This window comes from Papio anubis, chromosome 1, assembly GCF_008728515.1.
Source record: "Papio anubis isolate 15944 chromosome 1, Panubis1.0, whole genome shotgun sequence".
Taxonomy (NCBI): domain Eukaryota; kingdom Metazoa; phylum Chordata; class Mammalia; order Primates; family Cercopithecidae; genus Papio; species Papio anubis.
In genome coordinates, this window is record NC_044976.1 from 119,951,570 (window position 1) to 119,970,858 (window position 19,289).

At 43.6% G+C, this 19,289-nt stretch overlaps 2 non-coding genes and 1 pseudogene across 2 annotated transcripts; 1 reads left to right on the plus strand and 2 right to left on the minus strand.

Annotated features, from left to right (window-relative positions):
- Positions 1 to 2,434: 2,434 nt before the first annotated feature.
- On the minus strand, positions 2,435 to 2,598 carry LOC116272608. The gene has a single exon (XR_004181252.1). It is a non-coding gene; the product is annotated as a U1 spliceosomal RNA (small nuclear RNA).
- A 5,361-nt stretch (positions 2,599 to 7,959) lies between these two features.
- On the minus strand, positions 7,960 to 8,033 carry TRNAN-GUU. The gene has a single exon. It is a non-coding gene; the product is annotated as a tRNA-Asn (tRNA).
- Positions 8,034 to 8,191: 158 nt separating this feature from the next.
- On the plus strand, positions 8,192 to 8,962 carry LOC108581409 (annotated as a pseudogene).
- Positions 8,963 to 19,289: the final 10,327 nt, after the last annotated feature.

Below are 19,289 nucleotides of genomic sequence, written 5' to 3' on the forward strand. Positions count from 1 at the left end.
GTGAATAACTTCTTTTCATTCATTTTCATTAAGGGATGAATTTCCTTAATGTTCTGGAGATTATTACATTTGATTTGTATGGTTGTGAAAAGTGCTCATATTGCTGATTCCATTGCTTGTATGTGATCATATAGATCTTTTCTCTCCTTTCTGTAGTGTGGTTTAAACTTAATCCTTAAAGGACAAGTGTTTGAATTTTAAAGCTGGTTAGAAACCTGAATATACCAATCACAGAACACTGCTCCTTACATGCTACAGATTCAGTTTTTTTCCTGTACTAAGATTTCTTTTAGATATAGTAAATTTGTTAAAGCCAAGAGCTCCTGTGGAACGAAGTTTGGTGGGAGGGGGGACATTGAGTAGTAAGATCACTCTTGTAACAATGATGCCACTCTTGCAGATATTGACAACTACTGGGCCCATAAAATTTTTACCAGACATTTGAAAGACAAGATATGAACAACTTACCATTGCTGCAGTCTCAAATATCAGGAAATACCATTATTCTCAGGACAATACATAGACAATAAAAGAGACTCACAGAGCAGATTAGCTGTCATGTATTACCAAACAGGGATTGGATCCTTGTCAACAACACCCATCAGAGATTGTCCCCAGAAATTCACTTCATAACATCAAAATCAAAAACCCACACTGATGGCAAAAAATAATGATACAATAATGAGAGAGACAGAGAGAGAGAGAGAGAGAGAGACCTGTCCTATAGCCATACTTAGTGGGTAAAAGCCAAAGAGCTCAATTTCTGCTCATGATGCTTAATAGAACAGAGGGAACATAAGCCAATAGCTCAGTGGGTTCACATCTGCACCAAGTGCCTGTTGCATGCAGGATTCTACTGTCTCCAATAATATGTCACAGATAGACTAATTGTTTTTTTTTTTTTGGACAGAGTCTCGCTCTGTCGCCCAGCCTGGGGTGCAATGCAATGGCGCGATCTCAGCTCACTGCAACCTCCGCCTCCCTGGTTCAAGCGATTCTCCTGCCTCAGCTTCCCGAGTAGTTGGGATTACAGACACACACCGCCACACTCGGCTCTTCTCTTTTCTTTCTCTTCTCTTTCTCTCTCTCTTTCTTCTTTCTTTCTCTTTCTTTCTTTCCTTCTCTTTCCTTCCTTCCTTCCTTTTCTCTCTCTCTCTCTCTCTCTTTCTGTCTTTCCTCTCTCTCTCTTTCTTTCGTTCTTTTTTTTTTTTTTGTATTTTTAGACAGGGTTTTGCCATGTTGGTCAGGCTGGTCTCGAACTCCTTACCTCAGTTGATCAGAAGTAGGTGAGGTCAGAAAACACATCCTGGGAGAGGCTGGCAAAATGTCCAGAACCGCCATCGCTAGGCCTGGGGTTTTCTTCTGTAGTGGAATTCATGTAGTGCAGGGACAAAACCAATTAGATACTTCTGGGAGTTAAAAAGAGATGAATTTACAGTGCCATTTGAGAAGGGGTATTAAGGAATTTGCCAGGGTACTGACGCGTGTCAGGTGTAAACCGCGAGTTGAGAGAGAGCTAAGTATTTTCTGTCCATGAAGGTGATAAGCGAGGGCCTGAAGAAAGAGGGAAGGGGGAGGACACTGGCGCCAGAAATAGGAAAGGGCCGCTTGGAGGCAGAAGGATGGGTCGGGATGCTATCTAGAAAGCTGCCTGGCAATGGATGTAGGATGTGGAAGCGAGACATCAAACAAGAAGCTGTCGCTTAAATAAAGTCTGAAGAAAGACTAGATATGTAAACGGCAGGAGACAGCAGGGAAACTGGACCCGGCTCCTCATAAAATTTCCCGCCTTATATTTCAGGGCGGATTGCAGCGCATTTCCGCCAAGACAGTTGAGACTGCGGTTCTGACCTGGGGGCCTGGATGAATTGCGTTAGGGCACCTGGGCGCCAGCAGGGCCGTTCCCCTACACAAAGTAAGCCTGTTATGTCTACAGCCAAAGGGGACACTAAGAGCCCCAAAGGCTCTGCTTTCACCCCAAAGAACAGCGCCCGTCTGCCTAGTTTATACCTGGCTCTATGAGGTGAGAACACATTCCCCGCTAGCACAGAAATCCCACAAACTCCTGTAGGGGTTGCGGTTAGAAGCAGAGTCTGTGTAAAAGGTGACTGGGGGCTCGGGAAAAACACGAAGATTTTTACACAGCGTGAGGACCCAAGAGATTGGAAACCATGGACCAATCTCTGCAAGAAGCAGTCCCTCTTAAAAAGGGAAGAGCTGTACGGCCTTCGCACGAGTTAGCTTGTATTAAAAAGGCTCACAAGGGCTGTCGCTTCATATTTCTCTTGCGGGGGAAAGAATGGCGACTTGTTACTTACTATTCCCCAGCCTTCCGAGTACAAGAATTACACTTAAGACGCCACCAAGACAAGACCCACACCAGTAGAAAAAATAACCTTTAACGTATAGCCTATTCTTTAAACTACAATAAACTCAGGGGAAAGCGCGAACGCAGTCCCCCACTACCACAAATTATGCAGTCGAGTTTCCCACATTTGGGGAAATTGCAGGGGTCAACACATCCGGAGTGCAATGGATAAGCCTCGCCCTGGGAAAACCACCTTCGTAATCATGGTATCTCCCCTGCCAGGTAAGTATGAGCTCCGGCACCTCTGCCCAGCCACAGCCTCATACGCCTCACCCTTTACACACACGGTCACTTGCCCCGCGCACTCCCGAGTCCTTCTAGCCCTGACACACAGCTGGGACTCTCAGGTCCGACCAGCGGTCCTGAACCCGCTCCTACAGCACGGGAACTCCTTCGTGGGGAAGCAGCAGGTGGCGAAGCAGCAGCCCCTGCGCTGCCTCATCTACATAGAAGTCGCCCTATCCGTGATGTCACCGACAGTGCCTTTCCCAGTCCCTGTCTGCTTTTCTGTCACTTAGCCGACCAACGCGCTGCGGGAGCCGGCAAGAGGAAGTGACGTCTGCCTCTCCCTTTTTGCCTCAGTCACCGCATCTGTTCTCTCCCAAAGAAGCGGGTCCTTATCCTATGTTGTGAAGCAACCTTTGGGCGGCCAGCTGGGCCCTGGGCACCCTTCTTCAAATAATGGCTTTTAATTCTCGGACTAGGACGTTTAAGATTACAAAAGAAACCGGTTCTCTTCACACCGTTAGCCATGTAATGTAGCATTACGCTTGAAATTGGAAGCCATTCAATATCAGCAAGAAACCATATTTATGAAAGTAAAGAGGCTGCTCAGATGACTGTAAACCAGCCTTCCTCACTGATTTTATCACTGGTAATGTTATAAAGACAGTTGTCCAGTTTCATGAATCTCGTAGTTTTTTTTTTCCTTTCCAAATTCAGTATTGTAGAAAAATATGCTGCCCCAGAAGAGATGATTGGACACTCTCAAGCGTGGTGTTGGACTTTGTCATCTCTTGCACAGCCATCTCCAGACCTTAGTGCTTACCTCATGTTAGTATTTTATATTCTGCAAAGACAAAAACCAAAATAATCCAAATTTGACACAAATACCTGGGATCCATCTTATTTGAGATGTTTAACACATGTCTGGATCATCTTTTCTTATATTGGATTATAACACAGGAAACACTGTGAAGTAAGCAAAGTTGGAATGCCCAAGTCAAAAACCATTTGAATATTTACAAGCAGATTTGAGACAGGAATAATACAGGGTGGTCACAGGATAACAAATTCTAGGCAGCAGATTTACCTGACTTGAGGCTACAGACTGAGAAGATGCTGAAAAACCAGGGTGTGGACCAAGCTGGCTAAGACTGACTAAACCCAATGTGGTGCTGGATTTGACACAGGTTTTACCTAGGCCCTCATTATATGCTTATTAACATACTAAATCACACACCCACCAGTGCCATGACAGTTCTGAGACCAATATTTGATGTAAAAATGAATGGCACCACAGTTCTCAGACATCTCCACCTTTACCCAGGAATTTTCATGAATATTCCACTCTTTGGTTAAAGAAACCCATCAAGATGAAACCCCAGAACCCATTGTTCTCTCTCGGGTATGCCCGAACTCACCTTTCTTGAGTGTGTACTTTTTGCTTTGCAATAAATCTCTTTTTTCACTATTTGCTGACTCATCCTTGACTTCATTCTCAAGATGGTGTCAAGAGCCTGGACACCACAGCTATGATCAAGGTCAAACCAGAGTCTGGGAACCTCCCCTGGCCCACCAGTATCAGATTCTATTCCATTGCTCAAATCACAAAACATCGAGTGGAGAGTTCTCCTTGGAGACCATAAAGTAAAGATTCTGTGGCATGGCGGCCAGTTAGGCCACTGGAAGGCATGGCAAAATATTGAAAATGAGGGATTAGGTGACAGTGTAGCAACTGCTGAATACTAAATACTTGATCCAGGCCCCATTCCCTGGAGACTGACAGGGAGACACATTGTCCAGGTAGTAGTGGAGAAATACTTTCTGGGTATCTGACCAGCCTTTGTGGAAAGAACTGGCACCATCCTGCAGATGTAACCGCCTGGTGGGTTCTTCCTGCCCACTGTACATACAAAATCAATTCATGGAGACTATGGTATTACAGTAAAGAGTTTAATTGACACAGGCCAGCCACAACCTGTGGGAGGCAGAGTTATTACTCAAATCAATCTCACTGAAGGCTTGGAGGTAAGGGGTTTTTCAAAGATAGTTTGGTGGGGAGGGCGCTAAGGTTTGGGCAGTGTGGATCGTTAGGGATGAAATCACAGGGAAGTGGAAAATGGCCCTCCTGCATTGAGTCAGCTTCTGGGTGGGGGCTAAGGGACTGGTTGATTTTCAGGCCAAATGGTGCCATCCAGTAGTCAGAAATGCAAAAGCCTGAAAATACATCTCAAGAGGCCAATCTTAGGTTCTACAATAGTGATGTTCTTCACAGCAGTAATTGGGGAAGCTGCAAATCTTGTGACCTCTGGAATAATGACTGGTAATTATTTAATGAGGCATACATCTTAGTAGAATTCAGGCCCCTTTCATCCTTCTAACTTGGTGGCCTTTCATTAGTTTTACAGGGGTAACTTAGTTTTGGGGAAGGTTATCATTTAAACAAATCTTTTTGGCTGCCCTCAACCTTTTTGGCACCAGGGACTGGTTTCATGGAAGACAATTTTTCAATGGAAGGGGGTGGTGGATGCTTTCTGGATGAAACTGTTCCTCCTCAGGTCATCAGGCATTAGTTAGAGTCTCATAAGGAGTGTGCAATCTGGAATCCCTCACATGCTCAGTTCCCAATAGGGTCTGAGCTCCCATGAGAATCTAATGCCGATGCTGACCTGACAAGATGGTAATGCTTCTGCAAATAAACGAAGACCAATCAAATGGGAAAAAAAGCAAAGGCTATTTATTCTGAGCTTGCTATAGCAGGGAGTCAGCCACTGTTACTTGTGTTTTGGTAGAGACCTGAAGGCAGTCAGAAGGGTGGGAAAGCTTTTTAAAAAGAAAGGCTTCAGGTATGCTTGGACTGGAGGCTGTCAGCATGGTGAAGCTGTAGATAGATGAAAAAATCAAAATATTTTACTCCAGAATATATTTCTTTGGCATATTTTAAGATGGCTGTCAGAGAGCCAGCAAGCAGAAGTAACTCTGCAAAACTATCTTTTGTAGGGGAAATTTACACCTGCAGAGAATCTGCATTAATCCAGCCTTCCCTTGTCAGGATTGAGAAATAAAAATAAGCCCTAGGCCCTACAACGAACTGAATGGACTCCCTCTTGGCTGACAGGACCTCAGAGAAGCCTTGAAAGCTGTTTCTGGCTGTGACAGGATAGGATGTCGGACATGCCCCCTTAAAACCCCTCCCTCACTAACTGCCATTATAGGCAGAACAGCGAGGGAATTGGAAGTTGGATAAAAGGCAGAATTAGTAAAAGCAGAAACAGAAGCAAGGTGATGGGGTGGGAGAGCAAGAAGGAAAATAAAAGGCAGAAGTTGAGTAGCCAAAACAAAAAGTAAGATTAAAAAAAGCAAGCAAGCCTGGGTGCGGTGGCTCACGCCTGTAATCCCAGCATTTCGGGAGGCCAAGGCGGGCAGATCGCCTGAGGTCAGAAGTTTGAGACCAGCCTGACCGACATGGAGATACCTGGTCTCTACCAAAAATACAAAAAGTTAGCTGTGCGTGGTGGTGCACTCCTGTACTCCCAGCTACTCAGGAGGCTGAGACAGGAGCATCGCTTGAACCTGGGAGGCGGAGGTTGCAGCGAGCCGAGATTGCACTACTGCACTCCAGACTCTGTCTCAAAAAAAAAACCAAAAAAACAAAAAACAAAAAAAACAAAAAAACCCAGCAAGGATCCCTATTGCTGGCAAGATCCAAAGCAGTAAAGGGGCAGCTCCTCAGAGATAGACATGTGCATTCGAGAAAAAAAGTATCCTTAACCTGACTCCATATGATAATCAGCTCATTAAAACTCATGTATATGGACTACATATCATGCATGTACTTAAAATTATGGGATGGAGGCAATGTGCAAGCACACAAGGGCCAAAGTAACTAAGCAACCCACCTATCAATCTAAAGGCAAACACTGGCTAAAGAGTAGGCATCCTTGTGAAGAGAAGAATAAAAACCACACATGAAAAAACCCAAAGTACATCAAACTAATACTGATCTCATCTCCCAGAGGTCAGCCCACTCTCCCCACTCTGAGAGTGTTACTGTGCTTAATAAACTTTTGTTTTGCTTTGCTGCTTTGTGTGTGTCATGCACAGTTCTTTGTTTGGGACACCAAGAGCCTGGAACTGCACGGCACCATCTGGTAAGAATTAGGATTTTTTTCCCTATGGGTTAACCAACCAACCCTTTTGAAAGACTTGCTTCACTACTGTTATCAACCAGCAGCCTGACACTTTCCCTTCCTTTTGTGGTTTTGACAAAGCAAGCAAGCAGCATTCCCTCCTGATAAGAGACTACTGATCTAGGAATGATTATGGCCAGACTACAGAGGATGTGCAGTGAGGGTTTTCATGTCCTCTGCTTCAGCTTTTGACGTCAGCGGGCCACAAACTCCACTCTCAGATAGCTAATGCCACCATTTTATGAACATGGGCCCCATGGAGAGGCACGAAACTCAGTTGCACATCTGCACATTTTTCCTCTTGTAAATATTCATATTGGAATATTATTAGGTATTGCTCCCGTGAAAGATACATTTGCAGAATGTACTCAAATTAGAAGCGTTATATAAACACTATAATGTAGCAATGGCGCATCCAGTTCTCTACACTATAGAAATATCTGTGGTGTAGACATTTCCACAATGACCAAAGATATGTGTACAAGAATAGTGACTGCAGCATTCTTTGTAATCCTAAAACCATGAAACCAACCTCATCTCAAAAACATTTTTTGTTTTGTTTTGTTTTGAGATGGAGTCACACTCTGTTGCTCAGGCTGGTGTGTAGCGATCTCAGCTCACTGCAGCCTCCACCTTCCAAGTTCAAACAATTCTCCTGCCTCAGCCTCCCAAGTAGCTGAGATTACAGGCACATGCCACCATGCCTGGCTAACAAAAACATTTTGAAAAGGGTTAAATAAATCATGCACAAACTGAGGAAAAATACTGTTTTCAAAAATGATGGAGAGGATCACTATGATGATGAATGATTCCACTGGTCACATTATTGATAGAACAATCAGTAAGTCCAGGCACATCCTGGGGATACTACTGGACTCCTATTACTGAAATATGAAAAAATGGAGTCACGTAAATTACTTGTTTAAGCGTATGACGGACTGAATTAGAATTTTATCACACCACAAGTGGGTTCCTAGGTCTCTGTTTCAGGATTCTTGAGTTACGCAGGTGTAAACCTGCCATTTCAGGAGATACCCTGTTAAGAATCCGGTCCGGGAGGTGGGCTGGTCCTTGACGTGGATCAGTCATAAATTAGTGGTTTGGTACTCCGGGAAGATAAAATCTTCCCCGTTGGTCTAGTGATTGACAATGCGCGCATGCTTTAAAAGTTGCAGTAAGCGTCCCTGGGTGGGCTCGAACCACCAACCTTTCGGTTAACAGCCGAACGCGCTAACCGATTGCGCCACAGAGACAAGTGCTTTCGAACTTACTAGGCGATACAGGAAGGGTGCACTCACTAAACTTCCTCCTTTCCTTCTATTCTCAGGGCCCGCCCGGCAGGACGACTTAGCAAGGCCTTGGAAAACCAGAGAGATCAGAGCGGTGAGTCGCGCTGGTCACGTTGGACACCTGCGCGTTAGGAGATTTTGGAGCCAGAGGGAGAGCCGAATGGCCTTCGCCCGCCTTGCCCCTCTCCTTCCTCAGAAGCCCCCAGAAACTCCCCGGTCGGCGACCCAGCCCGAGCCGCCTGGGGTCCCAAGGGAAACTGAACGCCCGGCGGGCTCCCGGGATGGCTCTTCCCGTTCTCTGCGCCGCCTTCACCCAGTGAGGGAGCCTGTGCCCACCCCGCCCAGTCGCTTGCGGGGCCGCTGCGGAGCTGCCGCTGCCATCTTCGGATCCTGTGTCCCGCACGGGGGCTCCACCAGGGCAGGGATGGTGGCGAGGGTCGCTCGTGGGTCCCCTTGCAGGGAGCAGGGTCTGGCACTCACCAGGGCGCCCGACTAGGACTTGCCGAATGAATCCATCGTCGCCTTTAGCTTTTAGTCCTTTGAAGAACCCTGAGAGTGGAAATCAAGAGATATTTTCCGTGAGGAAGTTCTGTTTACAAAGCGTTGATTTCTCGGCACCCCGCGGGGCGGGCAACTGGCAGGGCCTCCGGTGCACCTTCTGCGCGGTGGAGCCGTGGGGACTCAGCTGGGCGGTGGTCTGGTCCTGGGGCCATAGAGCGGGAGCGGGGGAAGGGAAAAGCAAGCGCTGGGAAAGAAGCCAGGGAGCGGCGGAACAGACCTCCAGACCTCCTGAAAGGCTCGTGCAGAGGCACAGGCGGGATCTTCTGGAAGTGAGAATTGTTTTTGTTTGTTTATTTATTGTAGCAGAATGGGGAAATGGAGAGAGAACCTGAAAGAGCCCCAAACTCGAGGACCTGTTGCTCCCCAAGAATAACATCTTCCAGAACTAGACAGAAAACTAGGAGTCTGGGAACCCTGAAATCCTTGGAGGAGTAGCATCATCATGACCCTCTGTGTTCCTTTTGGCAAAGGACTTGCTTCCATTGTTTTTTTGTTCAATTGTCTGTTTGCTAAATAAATAAAACCCTTTTCATGTATCTTTAAAATTATGTTGGTTCCATTATTTTATGATTACAAATAGTGCTGCAGGCATCATTCTTGTACATTTCTCATTGCCCACTGGTATATTTCTATAGGGTGGAGGCCTGGAGAGCAGTTGTTCCAGGATAGTGTTTACACAGCTTTTATTTCATTCCGTTTTCTTTCTTTTGTTGCTTTATTAGCTATAACCCTTTTCTTATTTCAGTGGCTGCTTTAGTGTTTCTGGGATACATCTTTAATTTCTCACAGTCTGCTTTCAAGTGTCATTATACCTCCTTTTCTGGCCTTTATCCCAGTGTTATATATTTTTGCTTTATGCATTATAAGCTTTGGGATTCATTATTATTACTTTTATTTTTTATGTCAAATATTTTTAAAAGATTTAAATTATAAGAAAATGTGTAGTACATGCTTTCTAAATGCCATTTCCAATATTGGTTTCTTTGTATGGGCCCACATTTTATTTGGTATCCTTTTGCTTCTGCCTGGAGGACTCTTAAGATTTCTTGTAGTGTGGGTTGGTGAATTCTTTTAGCTTTTGTATGTTTTTCACTGTCCTTATTTCACAGTTTTGAAATTTTATTTTTGCATAGAATTCTAGGTTAACTTTTTTTCTCAAGGTACTTTAAAAATGTTGCCATTAATGAAGCATTGTCATTATAGTATCTTTCTTTCCTGTGTTTGTAAAAATGGCATAAAGCCGGTTTCTTGTGCTGGTTATGTAATTTTCAGATTGTGTATTTAAATTAAAATATTAAATTTTACTAAAAAAACTAAAAATAATAATCATGAATGTCGTTAATTCATCTTAAGTTCCACCAACAGTGCACTTAAAATGTGCCCAACCTGAGAGTCAAACCTACCTGCTGACGTGTAATTTGTGTTTGTGAGACATTCTCAACAGCATTTGCTTTCCCCAGCCGAGTGATTTTCCTCACATCTGAATGTCTTCAGTGCAAAAGGAAACATTTTTCTTTGCAAAAATACTTGAAATTATTCTTACTTCAAGTAAGTGCATTAAATACAAACTTCTCAGTTGCATCCCTGGAATCCATCAAAAGCCCCAGAGAGACAATCAAGTCCTTCAGGATCAAGAGCTAAACAGGGGAGGACAAAGCGTGGCTTCTTCACTAGGAGTCAAGCCAAAGTCAACTGATTTGGTCTCCAACGGAGACCAGAACTCGGTTCACCAGCCACGTGAGGACCCAGCCCAGAGGAGGCGGCCTTTCTCTTCGTGGTGCCTTCAGATAGGAAATCTCCTAGGATTTCTTTCTTTCCCTTTGATCTACTTCCAACTCTCCCGTTCTATTTCTTCAAGACCTTTTTCGGATCCCTACTGCAAAGGACCTAAAGGGCTGGTGCCCTTCCCTACTGGTCTTTCCCTGGCTGGGTATCTTCACCCACACTCACCCGGAACGTTACTGCCCGCCAGAGACAGCGAGAGGACCAAGGAGGGCGGCGGGTGCGGTGGGAACCACAGAGTCACCTCACACCTGCGCCTCATGGGCTCCTAGCAAATTGAATAAATGCCCCCTGGAGCTTCTCTGCAGGTCACAGGGAAGGGGAGGGTGGCTGCCAACCTGGCAGGAGAAGCTTCAAGAAGCATCAGGAGGACCTGGCCCTGCCCCTGCGCCTTGAAGACAGGCCTGGCCAGGTTGATTTTGACGGGTAGGCCCAAAGGAAAGGTTCAAGGGCGGCCCAAACCCTACCCAGAGATTAAGGCTCTTAAATGTCTGACGGTTTTGAGACTCCTCATTAGAATCGATCCCGCCTGTATCAGGAGACTCCTTTGCCAAAATTCAGAGACCAAGAAAGAGAAAGATTAGGCAGATCAAAGTCTGTAATTAACCAACCAGGAAACATAATTTTTCTGACAAATTATATGTGTGCTACGAGAAAAAGACTAGCCTCAAGGAGAGTCTGTTTTTTTGGCTTGAGTGTAGGGAAGAATGGAGTTGCCACCAACTATGGTGTGTTGAAATGGCAGGTGCATCAGGATGTAGACGTCAAGGAATTAAAAATATTTTACCCCAAAGTACATTTCTTTGACATATTTTGAGATGTCTGTTCAGAGAGCCAGCTGCAGAAGTAGCCCTGCAACGTTGTCTTTTGTTGGGGAGATTTGCATCTGTAAAGAGTCTGCATTGATGCAGCCAAGTCTTTCTTTACCCAGATCTAGGAAAGATGAACTGAAATCCTGAAACCTGTAAAGGTCTGAAAGAAACTTTTAGGGTTTATTCTCTCTGAGAGCTGCTACCTGTAAGGTTTCATTTACATATTAAGACCAACTTTGCTAGCGAAGCCTCCTCTTCTCTCCCTCCCATAACCTGTCTTTCCCACAATAAATGGATATACCTCTGACTCTGATGGTACCTGGTTTTGGCCATGCTTTGAGCTCTCATTCATTCTGTTACCTTCAGATGGTATATAAGCTTCTGCATCCCATTGTGGGTAGGGTAGGGTAATCACTCTGTGACTCTCCCCATGTACATGTTAGTACATTTTATGCCTTTTCTCCAATTAATCTGCCTTTTGTGACTTGATTTTGGAGTGAAACTTCAGAGGGTTAAGAGGGGGTTTCTGTTGACCTCTACAGTTTTGGAGCTGTAAGCAGGATAGCAAAGCTCTGCTCTTCTGGAAGCTGCAGTGAAGAACCCAGGATCAGATCAGCTGTCATAAGGGTAAGAATTTTTTTACCAGCCAGGCTCCCGGCCTCCTTCTCTGTGTGGAATCTGATCAAGTGGACAGGAAAAATCACTGTTTCTTTTCCCTCTCCAAAATCTTGATTAATGGGAGAAAAGGATTTGTGTGACTAGTCTTGGGTATAGTGACTCTGGTGTGCTTTTTGGTACTTTGTGGTACCAATTCAAATTGTTTAATCCCTTTCTTCCCAGAAATTGTCTGTTCCTTTGTCTTTGTCTCTATGTGTTATTCTGTCATAAAAGGGGGTACTGGTTGAGGTTCCTTCTCATCTTATTTGATGTCCTTGAGAGCTTGACTTGTGGGAGCACTTTCTCTTGGTTTTCGGTATCTGGAAAGAGGTGGTAATTTTCAGGTCATAGTAAGTGGCCTGTCTGAAAATGGCTGGGAATGTGAGCACACTGTTTGCTCTGACTATGTCAGGCTCTTGGGATTTGTCTTAAGAAATCCCATCCCTTCAAGGCTTTTGTCGTCTCAACTTTTGTTGCCTGGTTAGTCCTAGGAAAGCTCAATCCCAAGAGGACCTACCTGGTATAACAGATTCACAGGTCTGTGACTGGAAGCCCCCACAAATGTGTGGGTTACTGGAGGCAAACATCATCCTTAACCATCTGTGGCCTACTCCTTGCATTGAACTTTTTTCTTGGAGGGCAATCTTTGGGATTGCCTCTTGTATGACCTTCCCAGGAAGTTAACCTGGAAAATGACATCCTGGGCTTTCCACAAAGAGGCTATTTGGTTGAATTGCTTTTGGAATAATTACACCATTGGAAATTCTAGTTGACAGTGGACTGAAGATGGATCCCTTAGACACCTGAATTAAAAAAAAAAAGATTTTAGAGATCTCTTATTTTAAACAGTTGATAGGAAGATCAAATTTAAAGAAAGGCACATACTAGTGCCATGGCTACGCTTAAAAATTCTCTTGACAATATTATCTGTGTTGTGTAGGGAAAAAAATTCTCTTGACTAAATGAAAGAACAAAATTTGACCCAAAACAAAGTTAAAATTCTTCATAAGCTTAAACTGCCTGCTCTGGATCCCTTCCAGGATTCACAGTAAAGTCTGCTCTACCTTGCAATTCAGTACTTAAAGTTCTGTGCTTTTGCTGCCATAGCCTGGGTTCAATTTGCAGTCAGGGAACCAGTTTATTTTGGCTTGATATTTGTGTGACTTTTGACTTTTTGGAATACCCATTTATTGATCCTTTTCCTTTTCATGGGCAGCTTTTGTTTGTTTGTTTGTTTATTATGATGGAGTCTCACCCTATCACCCAGGCTGGAGTGCACTGGTGCAATCTTGGCTCACTGCAACCTCTGCCTCCCAGGTTCAAGTGATTCTCCTACCTCAGTCTCTCAAGTGGCTGGGCCATGCCTGGCTAATTTTTGTATTTTTAGTAGCGACAGGGTTTTGCCATGTTGGCCAGGCTAGTCTTGAGCTCCTGACCTCAAGTGATCCACCCGCCTCAGCCTCCCAAAGTGTTGGGATTGTAGATGTGAGCCACCGCTCCTGGCTGTTGGCAGCTTTTGATTTCCTGTCCTTCCAGCTTCCAAAGTTTCTGATGAGAAACCTGTTGATAATCTTAGTAAATATTTATGGCATATGACCAGTTGCTTTTCTCTTATCGATTTAAAGATTCTCTGTTTTTGACTTTCGAAAGTTTGATTATAATGTGTTTTGGTGTAGGTCTCTTTATCTCACTTGGGGTTTGTTAGGCTACTGTGTTTGTATTCATGTCTTTCATCAAATTTGGAAACTTTTCAGCCATTATTTCTTCAACTATTCTCTCTTGACCTTCTCTCCCTCTTCTTTAGAAATTCCACAGTGTAAGCCTGAGTGCGGTGGCTCATGCCTGTAATCCCAGCACTTTGGGAGGCCGAGGTGGGAGGATCACCTGAGGTCAGGAGTTTGAGACCAGCCTGACCAACATGGAGAAACTCCGCCTCTACTAAAAATACAAAATTAGCCAGGCATGGTGGTGCATGCCTACAATCCCAGCTTCTCGGGAGGCTGAAGTGGGAGAACCGCTTGAACCCAGGAGGCAGAGGTTGTGGTGAGCTGAGATCGTGCCATTGCATTCCAGTCTGGGCAGCAAGAGCGAAACTCCGTCTCCTCACCGCCCCCCTCCCAAAAAACAACAACAACAAAAAAGAAATTCCACAATGCATATGTTGTCCACTTGATGGTCACTTAGGCTCTACTCACTTTTCTTCAATCTTTTTTTATTTCTGTTCCTCAAACTGGATGATTTCCATTGCCTTATCATCGGGTTCACTGATTGTTTCTTCTGCCTGCTCAGCTTTCTTCAAATTTGACTTTGAATCTCTCTAGTAAATTTTTTGTTTCACTTATTTTACTTTTCACATCCAGCACTTCTTTTTTCTTTCTTTTTTGGTTTTCTATCCTTATTTATATTTTCATTTGTTCATGTGTCATTTTCTTGTCTTCTGCTACATCTTCCTTTAGTTAGTTCTTTGGGCACCTTTGAGACAGCTGTTTTAAAGTCTGTCTAGTAGAACTTCCAGTGGATTTTTTTTTTAATTTTTGTTTTTTCTCTTTAATTATTTATTATTTTTCTTTTCATTTATTCCCCCATGACCTAATCTTAACTTGACTATCAGGTATTTTTCAGTAAGAGTTTCTGTTGGTTCATTTTTTATTTTTATTTTTATTGTTGTTGTTAAAAACTGGACATTTGAATCTACTAGTATGGTTGACTCTGGAAATTAGATTCTCCTCCTTCCTCAGGGTTTGCTGTTTCTTTGTTATTTTTTTGTTTTGTTTTTTGATTATTGTAGGTTGTCTCTATGCCAAGGATCAGCCTGAGGTATAAAGTTGTGGTCTTCACAGATGTTTTCTGAGCCTGAACCTTTCCCTGGGTGTGTGGTCACTCCCTAATTTTACCTGTATATGCAGCTATTCTTGAATATTTTATCCTTTAACGTCTGGCTCCCAAGAGGGGAAAAAGAGAAAAATTGAGGGAGGGTGAAAAAAGGGAACCATCCCTTTAAACTTCCTGGAAGTTGCTTCAGCTTAGGGTGAAGAACTTGCTACAACGGGGGTAGGTACAACAGTAGCTTCCAGCCTCTTTGTCTCTGTGCTGCAGTCAGCCATTAGAGAATAGAGCCCCAATGTGTGTGTGTGTGTGTGTGTGTGTGTGTGTGTGTGTGTGTGTGTGTTTTGAGATGGAGTCTTGCTCTGTCGCCCAGGCTGGAGTGCAGTGGTGTGATCTCAACTCACTGCAGCCTCTGCCTCTTGCGTCAAGTGATTCTTGTACCCCAGCCTCCTAAGTAGCTGGGATTACAAGTGCCTGCAACCACACCTTACTAATTTTAGTAGAAATAGAGTTTTACCATGTTGGCCAGGCTGGTCTTGAACTCCTGACCTCAGATAATCCACCCACCTCGTTCTCCCAAAGTGCTAGGATTACAGTCATGAGCCACTGCACTCGGCCCAGACCCCCAATATTTGGAGACAGCATCCTTTTTTGCCAATTCTGGATCCTGAAAGATGTGTGCAGCTTACCGTAGGAACACAAGTTGCCTACCTTGGAGGTAGTGTTGGGTAACTGCTATTGTGCTAAGGGATGAAATTGACTGAAATTACCTACAATTTCCCATCTGGGCCTTCCTCTGGAAGTTGCAAGCCTTCAGTAGGCTCCAGAGTTCTGAAATATTTACATCAGACAGATCCTGCCAGTGCAGTTGTTGTCTAAATTCCAGGTGCTTCTGATTGCACCATCTTCCCAGGATACCCTCTGACCTTCTGGATTTTGAATTCGGTCAAGCTGTTCTGTAACAGCTGGGGTGAAAGCCAACAAAGTTCCTGCTAAGAAAGCTCCCTGGAAAAAAATGTTCAAAAGTAACACAAATATCAAACTGGAAAAAATTGATTTAGGAACCGAACCCAGATTGTCATAGTGAAAAAAGGGGCAGACCCTTAGCTACTGAACTGCAGCCTGGGTGTGAGGTGACAACCATTGCTCTTTTAGTTTGGTTTGGCCAGCAAAGGTGGCCTTGTTATATAAATAAAGCCCCTCAGGTAGTCAAAACCTCTCTTTTGTTTTTTTTTTTTTCTTTTTGAGAAGGAGTCTTGCTCTGTCACCCAGGCTGGAGTGCAGTGTCGCGATCCTGGCTCACTGCAAGCTCCACCTCCCAGGTTCACGCCACCCTCCTGCCTAAGCCTCCCCAGTAGCTGGGACTACAGGCGCCCACCACCACGCCTGGTTAATTTTTGTGTATTTTTAGTAGAGATGGGGTTTCACCATGTTAGCCAGGATGGTCTCGATTTCCTGACATTGTGATCCATCCGCCTTTGCTTCCCAAAGTCCGGGGATTACAGGCATGAGCCATTGCGCCTGGACAAAACCTTTATTTTCTTGATGGCTGGATTTGTTTTTGTTTTTTTTCCCTTTCGCTCTCCCTCTTTTTACATTTTATTTATTTACTTATTTATTTTTCTGCATGGATTTATCCAATTCAGAGGCCTTGTCCCCATAATTTGGAACTTTCCTTTGGATTTGATCAAGTCAGATAGAATGGGTCAAACCCAATGGGGAAAAGAAGGAAACAGCAACAAAAACTGAAACAAACAGACAAAACAGTTAAGAAAATTAATGATCACACAATTTGTATGATTGCTGAGCACTGTCATGGTAAGAAGAAATTATGACCAGTTGGTTGTTAATCTTAACTTAGGTCATTTAGGAGAATTTCCAAGACAAAACACAGATTCAGTTACTTATAGGAATGGGGCCCAGGCTGAACACTGCTCTGTACCATCCTAGAAGCAGGAAAAAATCAAACTCCCCTTCCCTGTCAGAAGTGAACTGAAACTCCAGAAAGGAATTGCCTGCTGTCCATCACCACGGAAGCAGGAAAACTTGCCTTCATTGTTGGAAGCAAGTAAAACTCCAGAAAATGAGCTGTACAGCAAAATAAACCTTAGATCTCAACCAAATTTTGGGAAATCAGGGATTCTCTGGAGGGGGTGGATCTCTGAGGCCTCAGCAAATTGTCCTATTGGTTTGAGCAATAAAGATAGCTCAAGCTGGTTCCAAGCACCTATAAGAATTTTGCCAAAGGTCAGGACATCTCCACTCAGAATTCCTTCATGGTTATCAATTGTAAACTAAAAAGTATGTGAGACAGCTCTGAATTGATTTAGAAAGCTTATTTTGGACTCTTACTCATAGGTATTTCCAGTCTTCATAGAGGCATAGCAGCCAGGTGCAAATTGTGGGGACCTGGCAATAATTTTGGTATAACAGAGATTAAATAATTTGTCTAAGCAATAGCTTGGCAACTTTGGGAGCCAAGTTGTAATCCTGGAAAGATTAATGCTTGGCCTGAGATGTAACAGCCACTCTTCCAGCTTGTCTTTTAATGCGGGAAGTAAGTTCTAGTGTGTTTCTGTAGTGTGGAACTTTTAGAAATGATATTCTTGTCATATTTGACAATACCTATGGCTGATCTAGACAAAATATCATCCAGTCACTGTTTAGCCCTGATTTGCATATGAGGCTTTGGGCTGGTCATCTGGTAAGTTTTCACTCGTCAGTGGGGATGAAGTAACTGAAACTCCAGAAAGAAGACTTACTAGATACCTCAAACATGATGAAGATATTAGAAGTCCTGGCCTTAGGGGTCCAAGGAAGAGCAAGGTTTGTGGGTAATAATCTGTATAAATCTGATAGGAAGCTATAAGGAGGACTCTTAGGACTTTGAGGTGAGTGAAGGTTAGAGCCTGGATTAATCAAGGGCCTATGGCTTCTAACACCATCAGTTGCCTGTACTCAGCCACCTTCAGCAGTGCTATCTGGTTCTAGAGAGCCATAGCATTCCAGGAGAGGAGAGAAGGCTGCACAAAGACCTGGTGTTTGTGTCCCCCCATCTAGACAGACAGACATAGCATGCAGGGACAAAGCGAAAGAGAAGAGTAGGCAGAGACAATGTGAATCTGTTCACCACATATTGTAAATGCATTTAAAAGTATTGTTAGCTCATATTTGCAGGTAGCACTAATTATGAAGTTGTTGGACTGAGGACTTTATTTATTTGTGACTCTCACCATCTTCAAAGTCAGCAATGAAGAGTTTCTTCCTCATTGAATCACTAACATGTTTTGGATCTCTCTGACTTGCTAGATCGCTGACCTCTGACCTCTAGACCCAGACTTTAAAGGCCCATGTGATTATATTAGTCAACCTGGATTATCTCCCCATTTTAAGGATAATGTAATTATATCTGCAAACTCCCTTTGCCATACAATGTAACATAATTATGTAATTAGCAACCATAAGAAAGCTGAAGTGACTTTTAACCCAACCCAATTGTCCCATGGAACTGATGTTTACGGTTTCTTTTGAATAAACATAGAAATTGACCCCCTCAGTCTTGAAATTTGAGAAAGTTACATTTGTATTATGTGAGTTCCTTTCTCAGGAAACCAACCATGGGCCTTCCAGATAGCAGCAAAGAACTGAAATTTACCAGAGTACCACATTTGCACAACAAGATGTCAGACCCCTCACCCCATCATAAACGCCTAAGTGGTCACCTGCTTCCTGTTGACCAATTCCTCTTTCTTACCTCTCCCTAATTCCTGTTTTTCTGCATGTAGTTACATTTCTTCCCTGCTATCTAAACCCCGACTTTTCGTTGGTCAGGAAGATGGATTTGAGACTGATCTCCCATCTCCTAAGTTGCAGTACCTGACGAAAGCCTTCTTCCCTGGCAATACTAGTTGGATTCAGTGATTGGCTTTCTGTGCAGTGAGCAGCAAGACTTAAATCAAACCTCTGGCGTTTCAGTAACAACTATCCTAATACCAGAAAAAATAAACAAGAGACTTTAAGACAAAAAAGTTATCAAAGACAATGAGGATATTTTGTAATGATACAAGGGTTAATCAATCAGGAAGAGAGTGCAATAAATACATATACATCTAACAGAGCCTCAAAACACAGGAAGCAAAAACTGAGAGAATTGAATGGAGAAATAGATAATTTAACAATAGTAGATGGAGACTTTAATACCACAACTTTCAATAATGGATAGAGTAACTACGAAGAAGACCAATAAAGAAATAAAAGATTTAAACAACATAACCTACCAGACATCTGTAGAATACTCCACTCAACAAAAACAGAATACACTTCCTCTCAAGTATACATGGGACGTTCTATAGAATAGACCATATGCTAGCCCTTAAAATAAATCTTAATAAATTTAAAAGGACTAAAATCATATAGTTTCTGATATATCTCACAAACTAATACTGTCATGCACTATAGTTTCAGGTTAGCATGTAAGGTATGCAGTTTGTTGGTCCTGCTTCCTTCTGTTTGTCATGAATGTGGAGGTGACCATGGTTACACAAGTGTAGGCCAGTAGCCCAGGAAAGTCAGGCAGCTGAAG